Raw genomic sequence first — 25,174 nt, forward strand, 5'->3', positions numbered from 1 at the left:
CGGCTAGGCGCCGACTTTGTAAACACGCCGCGTCTGCGGCGGCGGAGGCTGGTTCTGTTTGGGCGCCTGGGGGAGGGGTGCACGCCCCTCCCCGAGGCTGGAGGTGGCGACCCCCCCACACACACACCTCCCCAGACAGAAGCCAGAGGCGGCGGGAGAGAGTGTGTGCGGCCACGGTCGATGCTCCGCGGGGCTCACCTGCCGAGAAGGTAGGCTTGAGGGCTGGAGAAACCGAGATAGATGGGTGTCAACGACACCCTGCTTTCCTGGAACCTCCAAGCTGAGACTGGCGGGGGATCGGGGATGGGGGGCGGTGGTTAAAGAGGTCACCGTGTCTCATCACCTCCCGTTGTCTCTCAAAGCTCAACTCACTTTCTGTCTGAGTTGCACGTGGCTGAAGGGCAGAGAAGCCCCTCCAAATCTCTCCGCTTTTTCTGTGTCCGCACAGTCCCCCTCCAAGCTGAACTGGAAGCCCAGTGAGGTCACTGGGCTGTCTGTTGTCGTTCTGCATACCTCAGAGATGGGCTGGGAGACGGAGGGAGGGCAGAACTAGGGTGGGCAGGGAGCCTTGGGGTCCTCCTGCCAGCCAGGGCCGGGGGAGCAGGCTGGAGGACAGGACCGGAAAGAGGGGTCTCGCAGTGGTGGTCTCTCTGGTGTCTGATGGGTAGATGGCATCTATCCACAAGTGATGGCTCTAGCCTCTTCTGTGTCTTTTACTGTGTCAACAAGAGGAATAACTGAAGACATTGGTTGCTGTTACTGAGGGAGCCTTACTGTATTCATCGGCAAACATTGAGCACCTACTGTGTGTCTGGGATTTGGCTGGGATGCTGAGGGCACAGTGGTGTTATTCATCCACCGTGATCTCGCCTGAGTCATAGAACAACAGAGACAAGCTGCCAAGTTGGGGTGGCTGGGAAGGCTTCAGAGAGAAGAGGACATTTAAGTTGGGTTCTCAATGATGGAAAGTCAGCAGGCAGAAAAGTTGTAGGGTCTTCGTGGGCAACTTACTCATTCTACAGAGCTGGACTGAACCCTGCTGAGGTGTTGGGCATTGGGAAATGGGGACACAGAAACAGCTGCTGCTGCTCTCTTTAACCCTGCTGTCTAGACACGAAGAAGAGACAGGAATGAACAGGATGGATTCTGGGAAAGGCGTGTGTCTGGGTTGGTTCCCAGGACCCCAGAAATTCCCAAGTAGGTGCAGCAGGGAGAGTCCACCCCAGGGGTGATATAACAGTCCACACAATGCTGGGGTACCCACCCCCCACCCCTGGATGTTAAGACTGTTTCCTGTAACAAATCTAAGCCCCCAGCTCAGTTCTCCTTGGCACTAGACGTGAGTGAAAAGAAGTGGATCTGCCATTGTTTTCCTGCTGCTGCTTCTGCATTTTCAATTCCCAGGCTCACTTGAGAGATGGCTGACACAACAATTTATGAATTCATTCAGCTGTCTGCTGAGACCCCACTATCTGCACAGGCTAAATAGTGGGGACATAATGGCAAACAAGTCAGAGCTTCTACTCCCCTGGAATTCAGGATCGAAAGCATCTCTGAGGATTCCACCAAGATCCCAGTCTCTGCCCAGTCTTTGAGACCATGACCTCCGCGGTCCCAAGTGCCTTCTCTTTCCCATTTCCTTCCCTCAAGGGTTCAGAATACTAGCTAAGGCTTATATAGCACCGTCAGGTACTCTTCCAGATGTTTTAGGTGTAATGTCTCCTTTAATCCTCCCAACAGTCCTGTGAGGTGAACACTAGTATTATCTCCATCTTTGTTGTTTACTCACTAAGTCATATTCAACTTTTTTGCGGCCCCATGGACTGTAGCCCGCCAGCCGCCTCTGTCCATGGGATATCCCATCTTACAGATGAGGAAATTCGGGCCTGGGGGAGATAATTTTCCAGAGGACAGGGTTGGGATTTAAACCCAGGTTACTTGACTTGGGAGGCCCTGTTCTTAACCACTGGGCTAGCCCACCTCCTTGACTGACCACATGGAATGCACCCTTAAGCCAGGGGCTTAGGAATTTCCCAAAGGGAGTCTGTGGTCCTGTATCTCAAATGATGCAGAGAAGAGCAACTTGTTAGCTGAGTGGGTGCAGGCGCTATTTACAGGGAGCCCCAGCAGGCCTGGATCAGAGTTGTGGGGACTATACAGAGCTTGTATCCCTTCCTAATGACCGTGTGCGCGCGCGCGCGTGTGTGTGTGTGTGTGTGTGTGTGTTCTCCTGAGTAAGCCTCACTCACAAAGAGGAATAAACCAAGGTTTGATGCAGGAAAGATGCATGGAGGTGATGTGCCAGAATCTAGGGAGATGGGAAACCAAGACACTTCTTTTGTTGGGAATCTTTAAGAAGAGCAGAAACCGTTCTGGACCCCAACTTGGTAGCTTAGTCAGGAAGATGATCAGGGAGTGACCTTAAGCAATTTAAGATACGCACCTTTCTTCCTCATAGCTGCTGGATCCCAGAGGTGCATCCCCAAAACTGCATCTGCACATCTGAGATGCGTCCCTCTAGGCGGACTGGGACTTACCCATGGTGCCAGCCAGGCCACAGGGCAGAGGCTCCATGGATTCCTGCTGTTTTTCCATTATCTTTCTGGAACTAGATTTCTCACAGGAGGCCTCTAAACAGATCTGGGGAGGCTCAGAGGCTGTCCCTCTCTGCCTATAGTCAGACTAGGAGGGGGAGTGGGGGGGGATGGGTGTTGATGCTGGGAGTTGAGGGTAGAGGGTGGTCACACAGGTAAGCAGGATGTGAAGATCAGAACTGTGTGGACCTCCAGGCAGCTCCACTGCACACACACCCCCTCCTCCTCCTGTAGGGTGGGGTGTGATGGAAGCCTTGGCATGCCCCAGCCCACTGCCCCAGGCGCCGTTCTTTTGCTTGAGAACAGGTTGTACTCTTGAAACCACAAGAGGAAGTTTAGGGAGGGCTGGGGGTGAGGAAAGTTCTGGGGCCCCTGCCAAGTTTCCCTTTCTCTGCTGTGCGGAGGTGTGTTTGTTTTGGTGTGTTTCTCTTGCCCTCAAAGACATTTAAATTTTAAACCCTCTGAGTTTCAAAGAGCTGTCAGGGCCTGCTCCTGTACTCTGTGTGTGTGTGTGTGGGTGTGTGTGTGTGTGTAGGTGGGTAGGGTGACTGTGGAGGTGGTCAGAGACCCCCCTGGAAAGGGGATTGCAACACGGTACTCATTTGTTGGATTTTGTGCTGGGATTTGTGTTGTTTGGCTAGCTAACTCCACAAAGTCTTCTTTTCATCTCTGCCCTTTTAACTTACTCTTGCCCACAGCACTCACTACAGCCCCAAACACTAGAAAATGCGGTTATAGTGGCCACTTAGGAGCTGAATGATGTTGCCAGGAGCTGTTCTACATGCCTTATCTCATTTCACATTCACCATAATGCCAACTAGTAAATGCTTCTAGTCTCAATTTACAGATGAAGAAACTGAATTTCAGAAAGGCTTAGAAGCTTACCTGAGCTAGTAAGTGGCAGAACCCAGATTTGAACCCTGGTCTGATTTCAGAGCCTGTGCTCTAGATGTCTATTTAATCCTCAGATCAGAGCATCAACTTCCTGAACACAGACCCTGCACAGTAGGAAGTTGAGATCCCAAGGTTTCTTGTTGTTGTTGTTTGCTGAGCTTCGTGGCATGCAGAGATCTTAGTTCCCTGACAAGGAATTGAACCTGTCCCCCCTGCTGTGGAACTTGGGTGTCTTAACTGCTGGACCACCAGGGAAATCCCAATCCAAAAATGCTTTAAAATGGTTCTGCTAGTGTGGGGAGGGAGGTGGCCTGCATATAGAGTTGGAAGAGGGATTCTCTGGAAGTTAATATTAAAAAGGATGGGATTCCCTGGGGGTCCAGAGGTTCGGACTCTGCGCTCTCACTGCCAAGGGCCCAGATTCAATCCCTGGTCCAAGGAACAGCTAAGATCTCACAGGACTCTGTAAGGCCAAAAAGAAAGAAGACAACCATATAACTGAGGGAAAGGAAAGGAAGATTAAGTGGGTGCTAAACAACTCTGAAAGTTTGAGGCAAATGGGGAGAAGATTTAGGAGGGTTATTGTAGCTGTGTTCAGACATTTGAAAGGCTGCCTTTGGAAGCCCCCAGGTAGGGGACTGGTAGAGGCAGATTTCCACAAAGCCTAAACACTTATTAACAAATAACTGCCTAATCTTCTTTATGCAGAAGTGAGTTCCTCATCTAGGGGTGTCTAGAGCACATGCTCAGGTGAGGCTTCTGCCAGGGGAAGCCCTCAAACTCCCTCTAAGCCTCTAAGCCTCCCATGCGATTATTGACTGGCTTACCTCCCCAGGACTTTCCTGATAGCTCAGCTGGTAAAGAATCCGCCTGCAATGCGGGAGACCCCGGCTCAATTCCTGGATCGGGAAGTCCCCTGGAGAAGGGCTAGGCTACCCACTCCAGTATTCTTGGGCTTCCCTGGTGGCTCAGATGGTGAAGAATCCTCCTGCAATGCGGGAGACCTAGGTTCGATCCCTGGGTTGGGAAGATACCCTGGGGGAGGGAACGGCTTCCTACTCCAGTATTCTTGCCTTGCGAATCCCATGGACAGAGGAGCCTGGCGGGCTACAGTCCATGGGGTCGCAGAGAGTCCAACACGACTGAGACTTGCACTTCACTTATCTCCCCATGTGTCCACCAGGTGGCGCTGTTGCCCAGCGCGTGGCTCCAAGGCTGCTGGATGGGCTGAAGAGCGCCACTTGGTCCTCCAGCTACCAGCTTGGTTTCCTGGGGCCTTTCCCCGACCCCATCCCCAGCTGTGAACACACCAGGGCTCAGAGAGCCACTCTTGACCCAGCACCGTCCCCATGAAATGTGCTCGCAGGTCTCCTCGTGGCTCGGGTCAGAACGTGCAGGCCTGGGCCCCTGGGATAGGCTCCTTTCCCGGCTAGGGCAGGCTCCCTTCCCAGGTCCGGGGTGCCCTCCCTCCCCTCCTGCTCTTTCCTCTCCCTGGTCTTCCTTTGTCCTGAAGACAGAAGGACCCGCGTTAGGAGCCGAGGGAAAGTCCAGCAGCCCTGTGAGCGTGGCCTTTCATAGCCTTCAAGGCCATGACACCCGCAACATGTCATCTTTTTTTAAGGTTCTCCAAAACCGCATCTCTCATAAACTATTTGTCCTCAGCAACCTGCCCAGTTCTCCCACCGTGCTTAGAACCACCCTAGGACAGCCACTCCTAAGGAGAGCCAGCCGGGGCCCAGGCGTTGTCCCCAGGAAGGAGGGAGCGGCAAAGGGTTGCCTGGTGCCTCGTTTGTTGGCCCAGATCTGCGTTCTAGCCTCTCAGACCTTTAGAAATGCCCAGAACCGCTGGGGTTCCCCGACCCCTCAGGGCAGGCCGGGCTTACCATGTGCCAGGGCAGAGAGTGCAGTTACAAACCTTGGGGCCAGGGGGCGCCATGGAGGCCACGCCCAGAGAGAGGCTCCTTAATGGGCCTTTTGCAAGCACTCCCCACCCCTCACCCAGCATCCTGTGAGGCGGGAGGTCCATTGTATGGAAGGAGCAAGGCAAGGCACCGAGGGTTAAGCAGCAGGACAGTTTCGGAGCTGGAAGTCTGTCGTGGCCCTTTGCCTGTCTGATTTGTGCACGTGACCACCTAACCCGTGCATTCTCTAGTGGAGTGGCTCAGAGCCTGGACTCAAGACAGAAACCACCCTGGATTGAGTCCAAGCTTGGCCCCTTCTTGGCTGTGTGAAATTGTTTCCTTACCAGTCAAGTGGGCGTAACGGTAGCCCCTTCCTCACCGAGTCATTGTGTGGATTAATTGTCCTGACACTCCTGAGCACTTTATAATATCCAGATCGGATCTTTTTGTGTCCTCGTAGCAGCTTTGTGCGGAGAAGACGATGGCACCCCACTTCAGTACTCTTGCCTGGAAAATCCCATGGACGGAGGAGCCTGGTAGGCTGCAGTCCATGGGGTCGCGAAGAGTCAGACACGACTGAGCGACTTCACTTTCACTTTTCACTTTCCTGTATTGGAGAAGGAAATGGCAACCCACTCCAGTGTTCTTGCTTGGAGAATCCCAGGGATGGGGGAGCCCGGTGGGCTGCCATCTATGGGGTCGCACAGAGTCGGACACGACTGAAGCGACTTAGCAGCAGCAGCAGCAGCTTTGTGAGGGACATACTATCATGATGCCTTTTTTGTTCTTTTTGGCTGCACCGGGTATTTGCTGCTGCTCCTGGGTCTAGTTGTGGCGGGGGTAAGGGGGGCAGGTGGTGAACTGGGGGCTACTCTAGTTGTGCACGAGCCTCTTGTGGTGGTTTCTCTTGTGGAGTGTGGGCTTTCGGGTGCCCAGACTTCAGTGTTTGTGGCATACAAGCTAAGTTGCCCTGTGGCCCGTGGAGTTTTCCCGGACCAGGGATGGACCCCGTATCCCCTGCATTGGCAGGGGCATTCTAACCACCAAGGAAGTCCCTCGTGATGCCTTTATGTAGACGAGGAAGCCGGGGCACAAAGTGGTTACACAGAGTTAAGGGGCCGACGCTTCCGGGCCCATGCTCTGCACCAGGCTTAGGAGATAATACGCTCACAGCCCTGCCAACTACCAAGCAGGTCATACACCCTTACACGCGACACTTCTGTCACCATCATATCATCCTCACGATCATGCCCCAGCCTGAGCTCCAGGGGCTGGGCATGGGGGCCATCCAGCAACGAGAGGGCAGCCCTGGTATCTTTGCTCGCCATCCCACCGATGACTTCATCTCATCATCTTTTCTAGAATAAAAATCGGCCCACAGTTCTGGCCTGTGGTCAGACCGTTGGACAGAATACTTGAAATTGGGACTGTCCCAGAAACTCCCAGTTCTGGCCCCCGCACTGTCTGCTCCAGCTCGTCCTGCCTCCTCTTCTCTGTCGTCTTCCCTCCAGGCTGCACCTCCCAGCCCCTCCCCTGGGGGCCCCTGGGTTCTGGGAAAGGAAGCCAGGAGCAGGGCCTCCGACAGATGCAGAGCTTGGGCTCCAGCTGGGGGTGTTAGAGGCTGTGGGAGGAGGGAGGAAGGGCCAGGGGACGGGAGGATGGGGTACAGAGGGCACTCCCAGCCAGGCGGCATGTCCCCCAGAAGGCATCTCTGCTCTTCACAGACTCTTCTTCCTAAGCTCCTGTTTATTAAGCTGACTCTGCTGGGTGCTGAGGAAACAGCCTGGAATAAGACCCCAGGGAGGATTTACTCCTCTCTGGCAAGTGGATATCACAAGCTGTCTTTGGATTATGGAGGGAAGAGTGTTTTTTCCTCCCCGCACATGGCCCCGGGGGTCAGGACTGCTTTTTGCTTTCCTTCCAGTCCTGTTCCCTTTTCTCTAAGCAGGATCTACTACAGAACCACAGACCGGGAGACTGTTCAGAGATGGAATCTATTTTCATCACAGTATGCGGGGATCTTAGGGTTACGCACTCTCAGATGTACTGGGTGGCTGAGCGTAGGCCAGAGTGTAGAACATTCAAATGGTTTCCAGTGTCTTTTTGTTTTCCGTCAGCTGGTACCTGCTGGTCTTAGGGGTGGCCACCATCTTTTCTTAGAATTCTGCCTCTAGGACCAAGCAGAGTTCTTCCTGTTGGGTCTCTTGGTCTCCAAGGAAACAAGAGTTTTTTCTGACCAGGGCCCAACCTCTTGGGCTCTAACTCAAAACTCTCTTTATAGCCACTGGACATGAGCTTGGTGCCTCCTGGGTGGTCCTCAGAAGTCTTGTGTGTCCCCTGCTTCACCTCACGTGCAGCTCCTAGAGTTGGGTGTTGTAGGAATCTATTGTGTGGATTTTCTCTGAACCTTCATTTCTTTGCAGACAGGTGGCAGCGAAGATGTTGGGATAATAGAGCACATGTTTGCACAATACTTCCATGTGCTGGGGACTGTGGGAAGTGCCTATGAGTAATATGTACCATGTGTAAATAAATTTCTAATGTGTTCTGGGTGTGTGTGTGCTGGTATCCAGCTCTTTGCAACCTCGTGGACTGTAGCCCACCAGGCTCCTTTGTCCATGGGACCCTCCAGGCAAGAATACAGGAGTGGGCTGCCATTTCCTCCTCCAAGGGATCTTCCCAATCCAGGGATTGAACACACATCTCTTGCATCTCCTGCACTGGCAGGTGGATTCTTTACCACTATGCCACCTGGGAAGCTCATGGAAATTGATAGTAAATGTGGATATTTATTAACTTGTTTCTCATTTATTCCTTACAAGAATCCTCTGAGGTTTCCTTATTTTGCAGGTAGAGAAACTGAGGCACAGAGGTTAAATAACTTGCCCAAGGTCATACAGCCGGTCAGTGTTGAGAGCCCAGTGGCTGAAAGAACTCTGACTGGAGTCAGACTTCTTTTTATATTTTTTAGTTAAAAAAAAAGGTTTAATAAGTTGATATTGGGTATAGCCAATTAAACATGTTGTGATGGTTTCAGGTGAGCGATGAAGGAACTCAGCCATACTGGATTCGGACCTTCCATGCACACTGTGTGTGTGTGTGTGTGTGTGTGTGTGTGTGTGAATGTGCACTTTGGAGGGCACTCCCACCAAGGAGTGTGAGTGGACCACAGGTTCCCTGTCGAGACATCCTGAACACAGCATTAGGATGGGGGAGAACAGGCAGGTAGATCCCTGAGCTGCCTCTGTATGTCCCAAAGCCTCGCCCAAACTTCGGTGCTCCTGGCTGGAGCTGCAGGCTTGTCCCCTAAGCCAAGCAAGATGGCAGGGAAGGAACCAGGAGGACCCCACCCTGCCCCAGCAGGCAGGTCAGGTGTTGTAGCTACCCAGGAAGCAGGGGTGGGTGGTGGCGATGTGAGCTCTGCTAGGTGGGGCTGGGGCCCTGACCTTTCTGGGGAGCCCTGGATGAATCAGCCCAACCACAGCCGCCCTAACTGCAACATGGTGCAAACAAGCTTTTCTTCCAGCTCCTCCCCTCCCCCCCCATTCTCCTTTCTCTCCTTGGCAGGGGTGTGGCACCAGGGCAGTGGCTGCGGCACACCTCTGGAGTTGGTGGTGAAGCTGGGTCCTAGTGCTGGCCCTGCAACCTTCACCTTCCAGATACTCCAGCCCAGGATGGGCAGCAGCCCCAGCCCAGGGTGGCGGCCACGCACCCTGCCCAGAGGACAGGACTGCATCGATGCAGGACTCATGGCCCAGCCACCTGGCATGTCTCTCCAACAATATCTGTAATCCTCAGAGGGCTTATCCATTCCTCACTGACAGTAGAACCACAGTTTATTTATTTTTATTGTTGATTTCATTATTGGTTGTCCTTGGTCTTCACTGTTGCGCAGGATTTTCTCCAGTTGTGGAGAGTGGGGGCTGCTCTCTCGTTGTGGTGCAGGGGCTTCTCATTGTGGTGGTTTCTCCTGTCATGGAGCGTGGGCTGTAGGGCACGGGTTTTTCAGTAGTTGTGGTGTGAGGGCTCAGTCTTCACATCCCCAGGATCTAGAGCTCAGACTCAAGAGCTGTGACGCATGGGCTTAGCTCCTCTGTGGCAGCATGTGGGATCTGCCTGACCCAGGGGTGGAACCCGTCTCCTGCATTTGGCAGGTGGATTCTTTTACTCCTGAGCCACCAGAGAAGCCCTGCTGCTGCTGCTCCTGCTGTTGCTGCTAAGTCACGTCCGACTCTGTGCGACCCCATAGACGGCAGCCCACCAGGCTCCCCTGTCCCTGGGATTCTCCAGGCAAGAACACTGGAGTGGGTTGCCATTTCCTTCTCCAATGCATGAAAGGGAAAAGTGAAAGTGAAGTCGCTCAGTCGTGTCTGACTCTTGGCGACCCCATGGACTGCAGCCTTCCAGGCTCCTCCGTCCATGGGATTCTCCAGGCAAGACTACTGGAGTGGGGTAGAGAAGCCCTAGAGCCACGTTTTGTGCTGTGTTGGGTTCACAGTCAGTGTAAAAGCAAAACACATCGACGTTACTATTAAGGTCTCCTTAAACTGCTCATAAAACGCAGTGTGCATGGCTTGGACATTATCTAAGGATCTCCAGCATAGCTGTTTTCATGGAGACAGATGGCCGCGTCTTTGGTGGAACATTATGCTGAGTTTGGGGAAGGGCTCACATCATATGAAACCCATGTAAGTGGTTTTCTGAGGCTGTTGGGGACCTCCTCCAGTGGACAGTACTGAATTTGTGATAGTTCAGTGTGCATATTTAGGAATTCAGTATGCATTCACTTACGGACTCTTACTGGTTTCCTGGCTGGCAGGAAAGGTTGGAGTGACAGTGCTGTGGGAATCTGGAGGAAGGAATGGTTTCTTGTGGATGGATTTACCAGGAACGTCTCTGCATAGGTGCCATTTGAGAAAAATGAAAGAGGAGTGGACTTGATGGGAAGATATTCAGGAGCAGTTTTAAGTAATGGTTGTTTCTGTATCTTTTTCTTCTCTGAATATCTGAGTTTTTTTTTTCTAAGCTGAAAGCCTATGGCAATTATTAGGCTTATTTATTCTTTTTTTTTAATATATATACTTATTTACTTGGCTGCACCAAGTCTTAGTTGCGGCACACGGTATCTTTTTTAAAAAATTAATTTATTTTAATTGAAGACTAATTACAATATTGTGGTGTTTTTTGCCATGCATTGACATGAATCAGCCGCAGGTGTACATGTGTCCCCCTGTCCAGAACCCCTCTCCCACCTCCCTCCCCATCCCATCCATCTGGGTTGTCCCAGCATACTGGCTTTGAGTGCCCTGTTTCATGTATCAGACTTGGACTGGCAATCTATTTCACATATGGTAATATACATGTTTCAATGTTCTCTCAAATAATCCCACCCTCACCTTCTCCCACAGAGTCTAAAAGTCTGTTCTTTTCATCTGTGTCTCTTTTGCTGTCTTGGATATAGGGTCATTGTTACCATCTTTCTGAACACACGAGATCTTTAGTTGAGGCAAGCGAACTCTTGGTAGCAGTGTGTGGGATCTAATTCCCTGACAGGGGATCGAACCTGTGGCCCCCTGCGTCTTAGCCACTGGACCACCAGGGAAGTCCCTACTCTGTTTGTTGTTGTTGTTTTTGACCCCCCTGCATGACTTATGGGATCTTAGTTCCCCAAGCAGGGGTGGAACTCATGCCCCCTGCTGTGGAAGTGCAGAGACCTCAACACTTGGACCCCCAGGGAAGTCCCCAGGCTTATTTATTCTTTATATTATTATTGATTCTAGTACAACTAATGACTGTTTCTATGAAAGTGAAAGTGAAGTCGCTCAGTTGTGTCCGACTCTTTGCAACCCCGTGGACTGTAACCCTCCAGGCTCCTCCGTACATGGGATTCTCCAGACAAGAATACTAGAGTGGGTTGCCATTTCCTTCTCCAAGGGGTCTTCCCGACCCAGGGATCGAACCCAGGTCTCCCGCATTGCAGGCAGACGCTTTAACCTCTGAGCCACCAGGGAAGCTTCCCACTCTAATACCCTTGCCTGGAAAATCCCATGGATGGAGGAGCCTGGTAGGCTGCAGTTCATGGGGTCGCAATGAGTCAGACAAGACTGAGCGACTGTTTCTATAGTCATTATTATTTCTGTAATAATAATTATTCTTCATATGTTGTTCAGTCGCTCAGTCATGTCTGATTCTTTGTGACCCCATGGACTGCAGCACACCAGGCTTCCCTGTCCTTCACCAGCTCCCAGAGCTTGCTCAAACTCATGTCCATTGAGTCAGTGATTCCTTTTTTTTTTTTTGAGTCAGTGATTCCATCCAACCATCTCATCCTCTGTCATCCCCTTCTCCTCCCACTTTCTATCTTTCCCAGCATCAGGGTCTTTTCTAATGAGTCGGCTCTTCAAATCAGGTGGCCAAAGTATTGGAGCTTCAGTTTCAGCATCAGTTTTTCCAATGAATATTCAGGGTTGATTTCCTTAGGATTGACTGGTTTGATCTCTTTGCAGTCCAAGGAACTCTCAAGAGTCTCCTCCAACACCACAGTTCAAAACCATCAATTCTTCGGTGCTCAGCTTTCTTTATAGTCCAACTTTCACATCCATACATGACTATTGGAAAAACCATAGCTTTGACTATATGGACCTTTGTTGGCAAAGTAATGTCTCTGCTATTACCACTACTTATTTTTTTAATGGTTTAAAAACTCCAGCAACAGACTGGGGCAGGGAGTTAAAAAACATGAGTAAGGGGGCAAGTCTGGGGCATTTCAGAGACCCCGTGTATGCTTTAACTGACTTGTTAGATCTCAGGCAGCAGTTCTCGAGCTTTCTGATCTCAGGATCACTTTACACCCTTAAAAATGATTTAGAATCCCAAAGAGTTTTTGCTTTTCAAAGTGGTAGCTACCGACGTTTGACTTCTAATAAAAAGTGTTAAGTGCAAAATTTTAAAAATGTTTATTAATTCCTTTAAAGTAACAATAAAAATCATTGCATGTTAACATAGCATCATATTTTTAATAAGATAATAACTGTATTTTCCAAAACAAAAAAATGTGCAGTGTGGCCTTGTTTTACATTTTTCAAAAATCTCTTTAATGCCCGGCTTAATAGAAGACAGCTGGGTTCTCATATCTGCTCCTGCTTCAGTCTGTTTCAGTATGTTGTTTTGATTGATTTGTATGAAGAAGATCAGGCCTCACACAGTTATGTGGTTGGGAAGAGAGGACCCGGTGGACTGTGGATTAGTGGAAATGCAGCTAGAAAGAAACTTTGGAGCAGTGGTGGAGAAGCCAAATCAACACTGTTGGGTTGGAGAGTTTGGAGTCATTTAGGAGGTAATGGGAAGCCACTGAAGACTTAGGCTGTGCTGGGGTTTTGTTCCTGCTCACAGGCTTTCTGTAGTTGTGGCCAGTGGGAGCTTCTCTTCATTACGGTGCCTGGGCTTCTCATTGTGATGTCTGTCTCCTCTTGTTGTGGAGCACAGGCTCTAGGTACAAGGGCTCAGTAGTGGTGCATGGGCTTCGTTGCCCCATGGCATGTGAAATCTTCTGGACCAGGGACCAAACCCGTGTCCCCTGCATTGGCAGGCAGATTCATAACCCCTGGACCACCAGGAAAGTCCATCATTGAAAACTTGTGAGCAAAGAAGTGACGTGATCAGAATAGATTTCAGTAGGGCAGTAGGCAAGAGAGAGCCTACACAAAATAAAAAGGATTGAAACTAGGGTGAGGCAGTAGGAATGGAAACAAGGGGGTTGATTTGGCAAAATATTTTGAAGTTAGTAGTTATTTGGTAGGAAGGTATGAAGAGTCACTGGCACTGTGAAATCGCCATGATCTTCCCTGTTGGGTACCACGTGTACTTCAAAGATGAAGTATGTGGCCACGTGTTATCGTTTGCTGCTCTCTCGTCTTCTGTCCTTCTGGAATACAGTAGGTAGTCAGTAAATGAATAGAGGAGAGTTCAAGGACTAGACTACTGCGGGATATTTCACCCTAGGTGGGTGGCAGAATATTGGTGCCATTAACAGACATTTAAAGACCAAGAGGAAAAGATGTCCATTATCATTAAGTATCATCAAGTAAAGGGTGGGTGGAGATGTCAAGCTATTAATAGAGATAAAATAGTGGGTGGACCTTGAAATATACTGTTCTCTTGGAAAGGAAGTACATTTTCCTAAGTACTAAAGATTTGGGGAGAAATAGATAATACATCTAGGAGAGATTACTCTTGATTATTCTTTATTCTCAAGTTATTCAAGTTCAATAAGGGCAATGTTTTTCAAAATTAGACATGTCTTCGTTTTAACCTATTTCTTATGCACACATACACACACATATATGTATACATAAAACAAACGAGTTTCATTAACTAGACAATACTTCCCTTTACTTAGCTTTTTTATTCTGTTGTTGTTTCATTTTTTAAAAACGTTGGTCAAGATTAGCTTCATGACTTCATGACCCAGTAAAGTGTCCTGACTTGCAATTTGAAAAACAGTAAGTTGGCGAGGTATCAATATTTTCAAGGTTCTGTTAGCAACAGAAACAGATTGTCCAATATAAGGCAAAAGGAATTTATTGGAAGAAGGTTGGGAACCCATAGACTCATCAGAAAGGCTGGAAAACTAGTTTTGGAAATGAGCAGAAACTGACAAAGTGCCCAGGGGCTGAGCAGAAGGACCGACGGCATGGTTGGGATGGTCAGGCCAGACGCTCTGGTTTCCATGCTGCGAGTTGGCTCCTCGATTTGCACTAAGGGAGAGGTAACCTCCCAAAAGGAAGCAACAATGTTGTTGGAAAGGGGATCAGCAGCCAAAAAAGAACAGTCTGCAAAAGGTAACATGACTTAGACATATAAAAAGATACCTAACAGGGACTTCCCTTGTGGTCCAGTGATTAAGATTCCACTTCCACTGCAGGGCCTGAGGGTTTGATCCCTAGTCAGGGAACTAAGACCCTGTGTGGTGTGTGGTGTGGCCAAGAAAAAATAAGAGAGAGTGGTGCCCCTACATGATAGCAGTGGGTCTAAATGGGTGTGTTCTTGCCTGTTGATGACCTTGCCGTGTGATAAATTCTCCCTTCAGAAAGCATCTTGGCTAAAGGTGTCAAATCAAATGGCTCCAGAATATTCTGACCCGCTGCTTTGGTCATCCCACTTTTCCAGGCTCTGTCCTAAATGTAGGGAAAAATTTTGTCCGTGATGATAGGTATATAGTGATGCAAAACTGGAACAACTGAAACGTCTCCCAATAGAGTATGGTTAAGCAAGATATACTATATCTAGTACATGGAATATTGGGTAGTCATTAAAAATGTCAATTGCAAAAATCCGTGATATCACAAAAATTACCTATGTTGTAATGTTAAGGAGAAAATTAGGATGTAAAAGTGTTCATACAATACATTTACTGGAGAAGGGAATGACAACCCACTCCAGAATTCTTGCTTGGAAAATTCCATGAGCAGAGGAACCTGGCGGGCTACAGGCTATGGGGTCTCAAAGTCAGCCAGACTGAGAGACTGAGCACATGAGCACAAACTGTGATCTAAAATAGTTGTTTCCTTTTGTATTCCTACCAGAAGAGCTTGGGGCTTCCAGTTATTCCATATCCTTAGCCAATATATTTAGTCTTTTTAAACTTTTGACCTTTTAAATAAATGTATAGCATTAAAAAAACATTGACAACCGTCTGTTGTACACACGTAGACATATACACACACATAGAGAAAAGACTGGAAGAAACTATACCAAAATGTTAACAGCAGTTGTTTGGGGGAAGCAGTAGAACTATGGGTGATTTCTTTTTTACTTTTTCCCCCTTTTTCTAAATGTTCCAGTTCTGTAATAACAAGAGAAATGCAAAACAAGTCATGAGTTGTGTTTCCATAAGCATATAGAAAATCAGTCTTTGTTTTCACATCATCGCATTGGAGACATAAAGTGCCAAGTAAGAAGTTGGCATAACGGGGCTTCCCTTCCGGTCCAGTGGTTAAGAATCTGCCTGCCAGTACAGGGGACACGGGTTCGATCCCTGATCCCACGGGCCGCAGGGCAACTAAGCCCATGCGCCACAACTCTAGAGCCTGGGAGGTGGAACTCCTGAAGGCCGTGTGCCCTTGAGCCCACGCTCTGCAATGAGAAAAGCCACCGCAGTGAGAAGCATGTGCACCACAACTCGAGAAAGCCCGCCCCGCAACGAAGACTCAGCACAACCAAAAATTACTTTTTTAAAAAAGTTGGCACGATGCAACTTTCCCAGCAGTCCAGTGGTTAGGACTCCACTCATCCAATGCAGTAGGTGTGAATTCGATCCCGGGTCAGGGAACGAAGATTCCCCACTTGCTGGGTGGCACAGCCGAAAAAGGAAAAAATGTTTAAAAAAAAAAAAAGTTGGCAGGAGTAGTAAGTGTGACAGCCGAGAGGACAGCCTGGTGTGGCTGGGAGGTGACAGCTGCCTCTGCTTCAAGTCCCCAGCTAAGCCAGCACTATCCGCCAGACCCTTCAAGTCCAAGGCCACCACCTATAAAGCTGAAATACCCTGGCAAACCCAGGGGGACAGCTCAGGTTGTCCTGGCAGTTGGGGTGTGCATCTTAACGTGAGATGACTCACTTTCAAGAGCCAGTTACCGATGGTCGGTCACAGAGTGGCTCTGAAGCATGGAGCGGGCATTTCTGGTTGTGGGGGGCGGGGCGGGGCGCTGCTCTCTCCTGTCCCTTTTAGCAGCTTGGAGCCGGGGAGGACTATGGCGGTGAGAGCAGGGTGCGGGGCTGTGTCCCACAGTATCTGCCTTCCGCAGCTCAGCAACAGGGAAGGAGGTGGAGTCTGGATTGAGCTCTGAGATAAGGAATAGGCTGCAGCTGACTGAGAAGATCAAAATAAACAGCTGCGCCCCCAGGAGAATGAACTCCACATTCCATTCTCTGGCCCCACCCCCGATTCCCACTTCGCTCTCTCCTTCCCCTCCACCACATGCACACTCAGCACCCCCATCAGCTAGAAGGGCCTCCCCTCAGCCTTGGCTTAGGTCCCTCAGAACCTTCCCACACTACCCCCCACCCCTTAACCAGAGGTTCCAGGGCCGCTCTCCAGCTGTCGGGAAGGGAGTGAGTGCTCCGGGCAGGTGGCCGGAGGCGGATGGAGAGGGGCCTCATTCAGGGCCGGACTCCACCTGCCAGACTGGGCCACCCTCAGACTCACATGGGGGCTACCCCAGGAAGGCCCGGGAACAGAAGAGGGTGGTGGTGATGGTGGTGGTGGCCAGTCTTGGGAAGCCAAGGGTGGCGTGGGGTGGCTGGGAGGAGGGGCGAGCAGGGGTCCTGATGGCCGGCTCTGCAAACATCTGGTCCTCGCTGTGGGTGGGCCCGGTCCAGCCCTCTGGGAGCTCACAGTCCAGTAAGGGGAGACAGCAGGTCCAAGGTGTACCTCTGAGGGGTTAGTGGCACTCCCTGTAGAGCCCAGAGGCAACCCCAGCCCTATGGAAGCCCTTCCAAGGCTCCCTGACTCCTGAGGGTTCAAGTCAGTACCCCAGACCACTTTCTAGACGTGCTAATCTGGGACTTAAAATCAAGGAGACATGGACTTCCCGGGTAGTCCAGTGGTTAAGAATCTGCCTTGTGATGCAGGGGACACAGGTTCAAGCCCTGGTTGGGGAACTATGATCGCCCATGCCGCAGCTAAGCCCAAGCACAGGAACTACTGAGCCTGCCTGCTCTGGAGTCTGTGCCACACCCTGTACCTACTGAGCCCACACGACACAGCTAGAGTCTTGTGCCACAACGAAAGATCTCGACTGGGGGTGGGGGGAACACTTCCACCCACCCCAAAGCCTAGGGAGGGTGTGCATAGGGGTCTTACCACCCTCTCAGTCCCTAACTGCAGGCAACCTTGCAGAGTCCCACATCACTCTACTTAAATGACCCCCTTGAATTCCCCAATGCCCTCTAATGTCCCACATCTCCAGCAGATTGCTGGGCAACTCCCCCCCCCAAACCTGGGTCTAGTCCCCCCAGCCAGCAGATTCAATGTATGCATGCTGATACTAGCCAGGACCGACGACATAGTTTGCAGAGCCCCTTGTTCAAAAATTATTGAGAATTTCAAGATGGTGTCAACAGAGCATTGAACCAGGGGTGGAACCCTTCTGAGTGCAGGGCTCTGTGTGCCTGCCTGGATCACGCGCCTGTGAAGCCAGCCCTGGGGTCACTGCCCTTCATCGAACACTCTCGGTGATGCCAGACCCAGTGTTGGGTGCTCACCACGCATGATCTCATTCCTTCCTCTCAGCGGCCCTTTTCTCCCTATTGTGCAGACGAGGAAATTGAAGGATTAGACAAGCCACATAACTTGCTGAGGTCATCAGCTCTTAAGGGCTAGAGTGGGGGGAAAGAACCCAGCCTGTCTGTCTACAGAGCCTGGGCTCTTAACCACCCAGGAGCTGCTGCAGCCCACAGGGCTGGGGTGGTTGCTGGGCAAGGCAGCTGCTTCCCGTCCCCTTCTTCTGTCCTGTCAGGGGCAGGAAGGAAGATGAGGCAACAAACAGCAGCTGACGGTGTGCCAACAGGGGCAGTGGCGGGGAGGGCAGCCAACCCAGACAGAAGTGCTGGGTGGAGATGGTGTGACATGGGCCCGGGGACCGTGTGAACTGGAGGTGGCTGATAGACACCACAGCTGTGCCCTCCACCCTCTCGCCCAGTGTGGGCATCGCTGAGCCTTTCCCCCACCTCTCCCCGATGGCACCTCCAGCTCTGCCTGTCTCTCTTCCTCTTTCCCCCCGTGGTCTCTGCTCCCCAGCTCTCTCCTTCGTGCCCTTTCCAGCCAGCCTTCACTGGGGGTTGTGGGGGGAGCCTCACTCAGGACTCTCCTCCAGCTCTGTCCTCAGTATCTCCATAGCAGTAACAGCCACGGTTTAGTGAGCACCTACTATGTGCCAGTTGCACTGCTAGGCACTTAATTTTTTTATTTTCATTAAACAAAAACATTATTTATTTTGGCTGCACTGGGTCTTAGTTGTGGCTCTTGGGATCTCTACTGGGGCATGTGGACTTCTTAGTTGGGGCAGGTGGAATCTAGTTCCCCGACTAGGGGTCAAACCCGGGCCCTCTCCATTTCGAGCTCGGAGTCTTAACCACTGGCTGGACCAGCAAGGAAGTCCTCTAGGCATTTTATAAATAGATAAACTTGAATTCTCTCCGCCAACCTATAAACGAGGGTTATCATCCACATTTTATAAAGGAAGAAATCGAGGCTCAGAGGGGCTCAGAGATTTGTCCAGCGTTACATAGGCGTTCTGCCCTTCCTCACTGCCTATCCCACAGGGCCGGGTTGGCCTGATAAGGTGAGGTGGTCCCGGAGCATGGAGGAGACTTTTCTCAGCAAGGAGAGAGTTTGAGAAATGGTCAGTTTGAGGGAGGAGTGGATTATGTATTGTGAGTGAGGGAGACGGTCACTTCCTTTGCGTTGGCTGCAGTGGCGTGGCGAGGATTCGACTCCACTGCCTACCTGGAGGGCCCTCTCTGACACTCGGGAAAGCAGACTTGATGGCATGAGGTGACGGGGAGCTGAAGGGCTGAGGACGCAGATGCAGAGGAAGGTCCCTCTCACACATTTTACCCATTGGCACCAGAGAATGGACTGAGACAGGCACTGGGAGAGGTTCGATTGCTAGAATGCACGCGTGTGTGCTAAGTCGCTGCAGTCGTGTCACTCTTTGTGACCCCGTGGACTGTAGCCCTCCAGGCTTTTCTGTCCATGGGATTCTCCAGGCAAGAATACTGGAGTGGGTTGCCATGCCTTCCTGCAGGGGACCTTCCTGATCCAGGGATCGAACCTGCGTCTCTTGTGTCTCCTGCATTGGCAACCAATTCTTTACCATTAGCCCCACCTGGCAAGCCCAGACTGCTGGAATAAGAGACCCCCAAATCAGGCATCTGAACAAATGGAAATTTCTCGCATACAAGTCCGGGTGGGCAATTGGACCCCTTGACAGTGTTGGGGACCCACACTTCTCCCAGGCTGTTGTTTGTCCAGGCCCTCGGATGTTGAAGATAGCACACCACCCCATCCCCTGGGTCCATGACCCAGCCAGTGGGAAGGGGGAGGAGGGTAGGAGGGGGCACAACTCTTCCTTTTCAGGATATGACTCCAAATTGCCAGATCCCTTATCCCATTAGCCAAAAGTTGGTCACCCACCATATTGAGCTACAGAGGGTCTTGGGGATCATACTGAGCAGAGCTTCTAGTATGAAAGGTGTAAGAAGGGGAAAGGATGCTGTGGGGTAGTTAGGAAGCTTCGTCCCAGGATCTTGACAGGCAGGGACCAGGAGAGCCTGTGTCACGTACGTGAGGATGGCTTTTCTACGTGGAACCTCTGAGCAAAGGGTTCCCAGATGGACTTCTCTCTGGGGGAGGCCTAGGGCAGCGTGGCCAGCTATTGCCCTCTCCCCTGGATACCTCATTTCTGATCACAGGTGGAGGATTTGACTCCACGTGCTTTGACCAGAGCCCTGGTCTCAGGAGCACCATAGGATAGGGGAAGGAGGCTCAGTGAAGGGCACCACTCCTGCCCCTTTGGGAGGCTCTGCTGTCCTCAGATGGAGTAGGCAAGCGTCACGTCCCCTCACCTTAGTGAGCAGGTGGAATCATCTCAGCATCAGGAGATGGAGAGTCCCGGGGCTCTCAGGGCCAAGTCTCAGTCTCAGAGACAAAGTACATGGAGTTGAGGCAGGAGGTCCAGCTTTGTCCAAAGGAGGGGAATGGTTCTCTTCCTCTGCAGTTGTGAATTTCTGGATGCAGTCTTCTGGACCCATTGTTCGTTTGATAATCCATTCATTTGTTCATTCATTCGTTCGTTCATCATTATCTGTGTATTGAGCGCCTACTGCGCAGATGCTGTGTTCATTTCACGTGAAAGAGAAAAGAGCATGACAGGCACAGCCCCTAACCTCATGGATCTTACAAGCCCTCAGTGTCCCCTTGCTGCCTCCCCACGGAGGACAGACCAAGCCATCGCAGCTCTGAGCGTGGCTCTTGTGGCTCAGAGCGTGAAAGGCCCACAGGTAGCCCCTGAAAGCACATGGCAGGTCTCACCTGGGTGCTGTCCTGGGGCGGCCGGGTGGGGCTGGGTGGGGGTGCGTGGGGGGAGGAGCAGGCATTGGAGTGGGTGTTTCACTTCCCCCTCACTTACTAGGCGTGGAATCTGCTTTTTCTCAGTTGGTGACTTCTCTTCTGCTCCGGGGGACACGTCCCCTCCCAGCCCCTCCTCCAGCACCCTGGTCTGAGTGGGATCCTTCCTCCCATTACCTGTGACCCCAGGAAAGAGCAGAGTGTGGGGGGTGGAAATCTGTGTGGGGACACTTCCTCTGTGGGCCCTTTGCTTTCTGAGCTCCTCTCTGGGCCCCTCTTGCCCTGCAGTCCTCCTAGCTAGTCCAGGAAGAGAGGCTGTACACCCCGGCCTCCACAGAGGGCTCACTGGCTTCCTGCTTCCTCCGAGTGCCAGACCCACACCCAGACCTGCCGTCCGCCTTCTCATGTTGGCGTCTCTCACTTTATTCCTTGAGGCACAGCCTTGCTCTGGACCCTGAGTGGCCTCTCATGCCTGAACGAAGCTTAGCTCACGCACACCCCAGCCTTCTTGTAGTTAGCCATGTAACCATGCATGGGAGCCATTTTTAAACAGTGAAATCAACAAAAAGGCTAAAAAGGCTGGAAAGGTGGCACTGAGTAGTCTGAAAAGGACACTTGTTTACTGCATGAGAGATGCAGCAAGGAGGCAGAACGTCGCCCTGTTCAACCTCAGCTGAGAACACGCGCATCAGGTGACTCGAATTTTTCACACCTCTGTGAGTGTCTTCGAATAACCACAAAAGCAGCAGGAGCATTGAGAGAGAGTGGGCAGATTCACAAATGGAGAATCCGTGAATATAGAGGATGACTGTACCTCCACGGGGGTTGGTAGATACCTGATGCCCTCTGCCCCAGGCCTCCCCGCAGCATTCAGCATCTAAGGATGGGCTGCCTTGCCCAGCATGGCCCTCCGTCACCCATACTGCACACTGCTGCCTCTCTTGGGTGGGTGGGTGAATTTCGCTGGCCTGGCCTGCACTGGAGGAGGGGTGAAGAAGCCCTGCTCTGCCACCCTTCCCCCTTCCCCTACTTTCTCACTGCACATGAGGCCTCCCTAGTGAACCAGACCCACACGTGCATAAAAGGAGGTGGGGTGACACGAGCAGGCAGCCACCTGTGACTTCTCCAAGCCGAGTGTTGCACCAACACCTGGGGAAGACCCCCTGGCGGTTTGGGGGAGCCTGTTTTGACCCGATCTTTATTTACCCCTCACAAAGGAAGTAAATAAATAGCTCTTTGTGTGTCTGTGTGGATGTGCGCGTGCCAGACTGTGTGTGTGCCTCCTGCACACCGTTAAAAACCATGGCCTGGCCCCAGAGGAAGTGGTAACAGAACAATTGTTTATTTTCCATTTACCCTCCTATCCCTCCCCACCTCCACCCTTTTAATGTGCGCCCAGAGGCATTCTTTGCCAGTCCAGGATCCAATCATTTGTTCATCCATTTCTTTTTTTTTTTAAGACCTTATGCTTTATTTGTTTATTTTTTAAAAATATTTATTTATTTGGCTGCGCCGGTCTTAGTTGCGGCACTGGGGATCTTCAGTCTTCGTTGTGGAATGCAAGAATGCAGGAATGCAGATCGCATGTGACATGCAAACTCTTAGTTCTGACATGTGGGGTCTAGTTTTCCGACCGGGTATCAAACCTGGCCCCCTGCATTGGGCATGGGAGTCTTAGGCCCTGGACAACCAGGGACGTCCCTGTTCATCCATTGCTTCATTCACTTGTCCTGTGTGCTCTGAAGCAGCATAGTGTCAGATGCTGGCGAGTGTAAAAGACAGATATATAGGATGTATAGAAGAAGGTGGGATGGGGAAAGGGCGTTTTGGCCTGGGGGTGTGACTTTCTTCCTTTAAGGACACACACTGCACTTGGGAAGCAAGTTGCGGTATTTCCCACTGCATCTCTTCTCTGCTCCTATGGCTGCCTGCCCACCCCAGGCCTCCGTGAGCACTTGCCTGGATTACTGTGTGTTTCCATAGCATTGCTGCTCGAAGACCATCAGAGACTTCCTTCTCTGGGCCTGTGAAGTTAAATTCAACTTGTCATGGTGCTCTGGGTCTCCTTGCATCTGGGCTCAACCCACCTATCCAGCCCTTTTACCCACAATCAACCTCCATCACCTTATTCCTGGGCTTCCTAGGTAGCTCAGCTGGTAAAGAATCTGCCTGCAATGCAGGAGACCCCCGGTTCAATTCCTTGGTTGGGAAGTTCTCCTGGAGAAGGGATAGACTACCCACTCCAGTATTCTTGGTCTTCCCTGGTGGCTCAGATGGTAAAGAATCCTCCTGCAATGCAGGAGACCTGGGTTTCGATCCCTGGGTTGGGAAGATCCCTAGGAAGAGGGCATGGCAACCCACTCCAGTATTCTTGCATGGAGAATCCCCAAGGACAGAGGAGCCTGGCAGGGTACAGTCCATGGGGGTCACAAAGAGTCACACATGACTGAGTGACTCAGCACAGCACACCTTATTTCTGCCCAACAGGCATACTGAGACATCCTGGGGAGTCCCTGCTCCCATCCCTTGTCTCACACTTTCCCCCCTTCTTGGGATGCACCTTGTTCTCTCATCCACTCCCATCTGTCCAAACTTGGCTGTTCTTCACGTCCTGGTTTAAATCTACCTGGCTGCTCTCCTGACACATCCCACCTTTTGGATAGCGTATCCTCTTGTACGTTGGGTGTGGGTGCAACTCCTTGTCCTTACTAGACAGTGAATTCCTTGAGAACAGGGTCTGTGTTTTAGTTGGCTTCCACCTTTTTTTTTTTTTTTTTTTTTTTTTTTTTACTGCACCGCACAGCATGCAGAATCTTAGTTCCCTGACCAAGGATTGAACCTGCACTCTCTGCATCAGCAGAGCTTTAACCACCGGACTGCCAGGGACCCTTCTTTCATTCATTCATTTAGCCCATATGAAGGGTGACTGTGCGTGATGACTCCTGTCCTTGTTTCTCTAATGTACCCATCACTGTATATGATATCCTCTTGATCAATGCTGGTCCGACAGATGATGCTGCAAGTACGAAGTCTCGGGGTGCGAGTCTCTATGCTGTGGGCATTCCGAGGTGAGGGAGAGCAGGGAAGGCGGGATTGAGGGGAGGGCTTCCGGGAGAGCTGAGCAGTCTCTGGAGTGGACAGGTGGAGTCTGGAGGGTTGGGACATGGAGACAAGGGCAGGGCAGGAGCCCTGAGCATCCTGACCCGAGCCCAGGATTCTTGCTCCCGGCTCTCACGACCATGCCGGTGTCCAGATCTGGGTAGGGCGCTGAGGAAGGAGGCTTGAACCGTGCACATCTGTGGACAGAGACCTTCTGAAGGCCTGATCCGTATGGTGAAGCAAGGGAGGACAGAGAGATAGCCATGGATCTCTTGCATGTTGGGTCAGATTTAGGCACAGAGGAGGGCTTGGGAAAGTCGTGCATTCATTCATTCAGCCTTTATTTTTAAGGTTTAAAAAATTATAAAATGAATACTTGCTCAGTATAGGAAATTTGGACAATACACAAAAATAGGAAAAAGCTAGAAAAATCATGTTACCACCCAAAGACAGCCTTAGTTTACATTTTGTAAGCCTTCTCTCTTTATTATTTAAATAATTACCCTGCAATTATTTAAGCAGTTATTTAAGTAATTGTTAATTTTGTACTTAATTTTTAAGGAAAAATTCATTAACTTGAATAGTAAGAAATGTAATTGTGAAAGTAAAACTTTATAAGCACCTTCATTTTAAAAACACTTTATAGACAGGAAGAAAATAAAGGTGCCCCACCCTCCAACTTTCATCCCCTGGGGAAAACCAGTGTAAAGGGCTAGTATGTGTCCTTCTGAACATTTTTTTCTGTGTATATACACTCAGTTTTATTTTTTCAAAATAAGATTATAGGATACTGTTCATATGCACTTATTTTTCTTTTTACAAAGTTAAGATCATTTTGCACTCAATGTTGCATATCCTTTTTTCATAAAAAACCATTTTTTATGCCACATCAATTTAAATAAGTATCTGACATTATACAAAATTAATCCATATTGTTAATGCATTACATATGATACAGTTTTAGGTTGTAATTTACAACACTGAAAATATGGAATAATTTGCTTGAAAACACAGAAATATCTACTTTGTACTTTTCAGAACATGATTGAAATAGCCCATTGATTAATCAAAATGAATTTATTTTTGTTTCTGTTTTTTTTTTTTTTTGACTGTGCCACTAGGCTTGTGGGATCTTAGTTCCCCCACTGGGATCAAACCCATGCTCCCTTCAGTGGAAGCTTGGAGTCTTACCTCTGTACCACTAGGGAAGTCCTGATTTTTTTTTTAGGTAAGAAGTAAATTTATTTAGAGAGAAACACACTCCAGAGAGTGTGGGCCATCTCAGAAGGCAAGAGGCCCATACCATTTTAAGAAACAGCTTTTTCTATGTGAACATGCAGATTTTTGAATACGTGTGTAACTGTCCACCCATATTTTATTCAGAATTCTCACAGACATTTCCTAGGCTCTGTGCTAGGCCCATGAGACAAACTCTGCTCACTGGAGCTCCCAGGCTGGTTGAGACACCAACACCTGAGCAGTTTCCACTTAATGAATACATGGCTGGAAGTGGCTTTTGTGCTGCTTGCAACGGAAGCTTGCAAGAGGTGGGGGTCGGG

General features: G+C 50.4%; 1 protein-coding gene across 4 annotated transcripts in view; it reads left to right on the forward strand.

Annotated features, from left to right (window-relative positions):
* CCND3 (cyclin D3) overlaps window positions 1-25,174 on the forward strand; it is a 94,670-nt gene continuing 69,496 nt past the window's right edge. For 2 of the 4 annotated variants that reach the window (XM_070361177.1, XM_070361178.1), the window contains exon 1: window positions 1-209. The gene's annotated coding sequence lies outside the window, so the exon portion shown is untranslated. The remainder of the gene's footprint in view (window positions 210-25,174) is intronic. The other 2 variants (XM_070361179.1, XM_070361181.1) reach the window with 1 other exon arrangement.

Source organism: Bos mutus, chromosome 23, assembly GCF_027580195.1.
Source record: "Bos mutus isolate GX-2022 chromosome 23, NWIPB_WYAK_1.1, whole genome shotgun sequence".
NCBI classification, from domain to species: Eukaryota; Metazoa; Chordata; class Mammalia; order Artiodactyla; family Bovidae; genus Bos; species Bos mutus.